Source organism: Gekko japonicus, unplaced genomic scaffold (genome assembly GCF_001447785.1).
Source record: "Gekko japonicus isolate JY-2015 unplaced genomic scaffold, Gekko_japonicus_V1.1 scaffold872, whole genome shotgun sequence".
Taxonomy (NCBI): domain Eukaryota; kingdom Metazoa; phylum Chordata; class Lepidosauria; order Squamata; family Gekkonidae; genus Gekko; species Gekko japonicus.
The window spans coordinates 459,844-466,787 of NW_015171529.1; positions in this window are offsets into that span (position 1 = coordinate 459,844).

Below are 6,944 nucleotides of genomic sequence, written 5' to 3' on the forward strand. Positions count from 1 at the left end.
AATGCTTGAAAACCTGCTGATTCAGCTTACAATCACCAGTGTGAACAGGAAGCTGATTTTTCATTGATCTGTTTGGCTGTTAGTGAAAAGGTCAAGCCTGGTTTTGGGTTACTGTTCATGGATTCAAACAGCAAAGTGCCATAAAATAGGCAGTTTTATATAGATGCCTTCTCACACAGCCCAATGGGAGTTCTACTTTGCTCCTTTCCCTCTTCTGCAGACCTGTCCTTGCTTCCCACCATTGGACAGCAAATTGTATAAAGAAAGACTGAGTAAATAAATCAGTCAATCACAAATTATAAATAAGCACTTCATACATAAACCTTATTAATGAGCTTAGTCTTTTTGTTCACTTGAGTCCATGTTATCAGCATTATCTCACACTTGCTCATTTTTTCACAGGCTTATGGGAGGTGTAGTTATGCCTTTGTGTCATTTCATTTCCTGACTCAACCATCTGTGATCCTAGGTCGAACCACCTCAGCTTCTGTGCAGATGCAAAATCTCTGCAAGGCAAGGAACTGAAACTCCACAGCTACAAAGCTGTTGAACTGCTGTCAGAGGCAGACAGTAGGGTGGTGAAGAGGTTGGAGGTTCACCTCATGGGTGATGGCAGCTGTCAAACATGGTGTGTTCTCCTATCAAACATGTTTGCCGTGAAGTTTTTGTCTTCCCTGACCAAGGCAGAAATGAAATGTAAACATGCTTCCATCAGAGCCCACAGTTGGGAGGGGGCGTGACTGTCTGCGCCACCCCCGGAGCCGTTGTGTTGGGCTCCCAGCCATGGAGTGCTAGAGAGCCCTTCCTCCAGCGATCCTGCCGGCAAAGGGGGGCTACTCCAAGCCCCAAAGGTCCTGCTGCAGAGCGTCCTGAATGGGAACTAGAAATCGCACACTGGAGCAAGCGTTTGGTGGCCAAGTGAACAGAAAACAAAAGTGGATCTATAGTTGAAATGTGAGTTAATGTCTAATCGAGAAACACTGAAGAACTAGCTGAAAACCTCCCCTTTGAAAGCGAGGGGAGGAGGAAACTCTCCCCCGCTAAAAAAAAACTTAGCAAACTTTGAGTTACTGCGAAAAGGGGGTGGGCTAATGAAGCAAGACGGATTGAAATAAAGAGTATTTAAGAACTTACCAGGCTGATTTAAGAGTACCAGAGACTGTGATAACTTTTATAAAAAGTAAACAATTCCCAAACATGGCGCCTACGAGGAAGGATGAGAAAGACAAGCAAGTGAAACCTAAGCTTCTTGCTGGAAATGCCAGCCCAGCAAGTTCTGTGCCTAAACAGGACACAACTACAGAGCTGCAAAGGATGCTGACTTAAGCATTGCGCCCTCTGCTGGAACAAGTCATGGCACTGCACCATAAGTTCAATGCACAGCAAACTCAATTAAATGAGATAGTTAAAAGAACAGAAAAAACTGAGCAAGAGCTGAAAGAAGTGGATGTCAACACCAAGAAGCTCAAATAACAACTGCAAGCGATGGAGAAAAAGAGACTAACGGAGGAGTCTCATTTGCTACAGCTACAAATGGAAAGAGCAAGCTATTCTCTAAGATTTCAAGGTGTCCCGGAAGAGAAGGGAGAGAATCTGAAACAGACTATGTGTGATGCTTTAGGCCCTATGGCAGATGTAAAAACAGATACATTACAAAGCAAAATCAATACGGTCTATAGGTCATATTCAGAATTTACAAGAAAGAATAATCTACCAGGGGAAGTTATGATAAGATTCTCCAGAAGACAAGTGAGAGACCAAATTCTCAAAGCAACAAATGGAACTACCCTGAAAATCAAGAACAAAGAAATAAAAGTGTTGAAGGACATTCCGTTTGAAATAAGAAGGAAAAGAAGAAAATAAAGAGACTTGGTTTTATATCTGCAGAAGAACAACATTCACTACAGATAGATTGTACCCGAATACATAATCTTCAAATTTATGGAGAAGAAAGAAAAAATCGACTCTGTTGAAAAGGCACGTGAATTTTTGCATCAACATAGTCGCCCAGCAGGAGAGGAAGACGACAGCTCCAAAGAAAGTGAAGAAGAGGGAGCAGTGGCATCTTCTGACGAGAACTCAGACTCTAAACTGGGGGCGGCAGTTTACCATTTGAGAAAGAAAAAGCATAAAAGATGAGATGTTATTGCACTCTGGAATCTCTTACAATGTTTTGTTATAATTACCTCCAAGCGCTTGTGCTGGTGTGCGTAGCTTAGTCCCATTTGGGAACACAGCGCAGAGACCTTCGGGGCAAAGGAAAGCCTCAATCTGCTGGCAGTGTGCCCGCAGAGAGGCAGCCCTCAGCGCCCCATGGCAAGGGACCCATTGCAAGAGTCCCAGGGGTCACAGACATTTGCACCCCCTCTCATTAAGCTGGTCCGCGGATTGCCCCCCAGGAGCTCCCTGGGGATGCGGCCGCCATCAGGCCACCAAAACTGGAAGTCCTGATTTGATCAATTTGTACCAGGGTGAGGATTTATTTTCTGGGATGACTCTCCTATCTTAGGCAGCGTCCTGGATGTATATTTGTTCCCTTCCGTTAAAGTAGGTCCGAAGTGGCCCATGGATTACATACAGAAGGTTATATATTTGCAATATACTATTGTATTTGGATACCCATTTAGGGTCTTTTAGGCAAGCTAGGAAGCAGCTGCTTGAAATATGATCTGTAGGTGCTCTCTTCAATTTGTGCCAATAGTTATAAAAAGCTTTATGAGTAGAGAGGGAAGTCTGAATTTTGCTCTTAACAGTGCTGCTTGGGGGACTTCTGGTTTATGGCGACATGATAGCGGATGCCTCTCCCGGACCTCCCAGGGAAGCAATCCGCATGCCAGCGGTTTGGAGGGGAGCGACTGGTCGCCACCCCCCCCAGCCTTTGTGGAAGGCTCCTAGCCATGGGGCTTTGAAGGGTGGCCTCTTCTCCAGCGTGTTGCTGGGGAATTGAGGTGCTCTTCCACCCTGACAGTCCTGCTGTTGCTGCATCCATAATGTAACAGGAGCCACTGACCAGGACAAGCGTTGGAGATTGTGCGTATAAAATGTACCTTGAGCGAGGTCTTCAGACCATCAATGAACTGTGAGTTGAGTTAAGGTCTGGCGCCGAAAATTTAAAAGAAAGCCCCCCTGGGGATGGCGAGACGAGCGAGCAGGGGAGGGGCCCCTCCCATACGCACAAACAGAAAAGCAATTTGCCAAGGGGGAGCAGAAATAAAAGTGTTGAAATCTGTTTTAAGAGATCAACTACAGCGCCTGTAAGCATTTGGGTGAATTTCAGAGACTTAGCAAGTTCTCAGAAAAGTAAACAATCCAAAACCTGGTGGGTAAAAAGACGGAGAAAGACAGACTAGCAAAAGTGAAACCACCGGGGATGCCAACTCCAAAAAGGTAAAAAAAAAAAAATCCAAATGCTGGAAAAGAAGCAAACTTCAGATGAATATCAACTTTTACAGCTACAAATGGAAAAAGCTAATCTATTCCTCTGGTTCTAAGGGGTCCCGGAAGAAAGAGATAATATAAAACAACTGCTGAGTGATGCACTAGCCCCAGTTACAGATTTAAAAGCAGAATATCTTGCAAACGAAATGGATGTGGTTTATAGAACCTATTCTGTTTATATCAAGAAAAATAATCTGCCTGGGGAGCTAATGGTTAGATTCTCGAAGAGACATGTGAGGGATCAAATCCTGAAAGCAACTACAGGAACGCCCTTAAAAACTGGAGGCAATATTATCAGGATTTTAAAAGATATTCCATTTGAAATAAGAAAGAAGAAGTATAAAGAAGTATAAAGACTTGATTTCATTTTTTTTACAAACAAACAGCATTCCTTACAGATGGTTGACCCCCCGAAGGTGTCATTTTCAAACTGCAGAACAAAAAAGAAAAGATTGACTCTGTTTCCAAAACGTGAGAGTTCCTGAGACTGCAACTGGGAGAGTCCAGTGAGGACGGCAAGGAAGAAGAAGACAGCAAGCCTAGTGATGAAATGGATTCTGCTACTTCCGATGAGGACTCTGTTTTCGAAAAGGGGGCGGCAGCCCATAAACGAGAATGTCAATTAAGGATTAGAAAAGATAAAACAAAATGAAGGTGCCTTAAAGCTTTTTTATTGTTAATGATGCTCTTAGGATTTTCTTTAAACAGTTAAAAATGGTTTTAAAGATAAATAATATAGTTTGATCAACTATGTTCAATGTAATCATAGCATTTTAGAAAAATGCAATAAAAAATCCCCTCCGGGGGCTTAAAAAACAAAAACAAAACAATGCTGCTGGGGTGTTTGTTGGTACTGTTAGCAGCCTTTTCATAAAAAGGTTTTGGATTCTCTCCAGGCTGGCAATGGTGGAATCATTCCAGCCACATACCCCAACCCCATAAAGAAGTTGGGCGATTGTCTTGCTCTAGAAAACTTCAGGGCTGGGTCTATCAGGAAGCCCCCTTTTGTACGGTAAAATTTTAAAATTGCCCCAAATGAGCGGAGAGCTGTTATTGTTTTGTTTCTATATCAGCCTTCCAAGACAGTGTATCGCTGAAGGTGATCCCCAGATATTTAAAGGTCTGGGTTTGCTCAATTGGGATACCGTCTATCACACAGTGAAAGGATCGCCTCCTGTTTCCAAAGACCATCACCTTGGCCTTTGAGTGATTTATTTTTAAGTGCTCTTCTTTACAGCTGTCTCCTAGCCTTAACAACACTCTTCTAAGGCCGATTTGAGTTATGGACAGTAACACCATATCATTGGCGAAAAGGAGAATTGAAATTTTCCATGAGCCAAGTCTCGGTGGGAAAACTTCTGGGTCAGAGAGCCTCTTGATGATGTCGTTAATATAGAGGTTGAAGAGGAGAGGGGCAAGAACACAGCCCTGTTTCACACCTCTGGTTACAGAAATACTGTCTGTCAATGAGCCTGAGATGCCCACTCTTATTTTTGATTTTTTGATGATGTGTTACCGTGAAGTTGCCTTACTAGATACAGCAAGCGTTTATCAATGTTGGTATTTGCCAGTTTGGACCACAGCCGTTCTCTGTCAATTGAGTCAAAGGCTGCTGCTAGGTCAATGAAAGGTACAAATAGATGTCTAGTAGGGCCCTTTATGCAACCTGTAGCTATGCGATACAATGTCTGGCAATGGTCAATAGTGCCTTGGCCTTTTCTGAATCCTACTTGTTCTGGAAGACTTGGTTGTCGAACTCCCAGTCTTCCAACTTTCTCAATAGGAATTTGCTATAGAGTTTGGAGGCAGTATTCAACAGGCTGATTGGTCAGTAGTTATTAGGATCTGTTTTGTTGCCCTTTTTGAATATTGGGACTACTATACTTTGTCTTCAGCCGACTGGGATAAGCCCATTTGAATTAATTTGAGTGAATACCTTTGCCAAGACAGGTGCCCACTAATCAGGGAATTGCTTGAAGATCTCCGGAGGCATCATATCTTCTCCTGGGGCCTTGCCATATTTGAGGGAGTTAATGAGATTTTTGACCTCCTTAATTGAAACTGGCGGCCAAGGAGGAGTATCTGGGTGAGTGATAGGGTGAATAGGAGGCTCAACTGTGGTAGACAACTTGGTATAACTATCAAAAACCCAAATATAGTGGGAAAACCAGTCCTGGGTGCTGATCTGGACTTCAATCAAGGGCATTGCGTTTCCCAGACCGAGAGACACCAAGGCTCATTTTTCGTCTCGGGCTGCAAGGTCAAGCTCCCTCCACAGGGATCTGGAGAAATCCTGCTTCTTTTGTTTCAGCAACTCCTTGTATGCTGATCTCATTAATATTAGCTGGTCAGTAGGCAGTCCGTCTCTTGAGAAATGGGCCTGCTGGAGAAATCTAGTTAACCTGGTTCTGGATTGTCTGCACTCCTGGTCAAACCATCCCCATGAGGATGTTGTGCAGAGGGTTTGAGGTTTCTTCCGTACAAGATGGGGTCTTAATAGCTTTGATATCTCTTTGTAGCATTTAATCTAGTTAGGATCATTATTCAGTATTTCTTGCCGCAAAGACAAGAGGGCATCACTTGCCATAAGCTCCTCAATATTTTTGCTGTAGGGACCATCTAATTCTGCTTTCTCCAAAGCGAATGCCATCAGTTGTATTCTTTGGGTTGCGGGTCAAAGATTTTCCAATGAGATTTAAATTTAGACTTAATGGACTATGCTCGCTCTCAGGCCTATCTTCAACATTGAAGTGAAGAACATGGAGTGGGAGGGAGGATGAAACAAGAATATAATCAATCGTACTAGCGCCTCGAGAGGAGATGTACGTATGTCCCATGCAAAGAGTCAAAGCCAGTACCATGCAAGTTGTGGGGCTGATGAACAGAGGACAATTCTAAAAGTTTTGTTCCTGTGTAGTTGATGGTTAAGTCCTTGGACCTTCTATCTAAAAAGCTTACTTGTAAAGTGGTCTGGTGGAAAGATTCATCATGGAGGTCACACTGGCCCACGCCCATTCTGGCGTTAAAATCACCACAAAGGGGAACATGAGAATTGGGGTGCTGAAGATCCAAAGATTCCAGGGTAGCGGAAAGTTTATTCCAGACATTGTCCGTATTCCGAAGATTGGAGATTTTGGGAGGAAAATAAACATTTATACAAAGAAGAGAGCCAGCCTGGAGCCCGCTAATCTTTAAGACTTGTATTAAGTCCTGGGGGTTACTTTCCAGGGCTTGGATTTCAACTGACAAGTCTGTTGAGACCAAGGTTGCCAGGCCACCACTACCACAGCCCCTGCTGTTTGTCTTAGTTGCTGGAACTGTGAATGGGTGATACCCTTGGAGAGTTATTGCATCAGGCTCCAGTTACTAGGTTTCCTGGAGACACAATATGTCATATTTCTGTAAGTACTTGGAGAAGTGTGAGTCATGAAATTTGTTACTCCATCCCATGGTATTCCACGAGAGGACTTTTAACTGTCAGTCTACTTGTTGAACTTGGTCCAGGA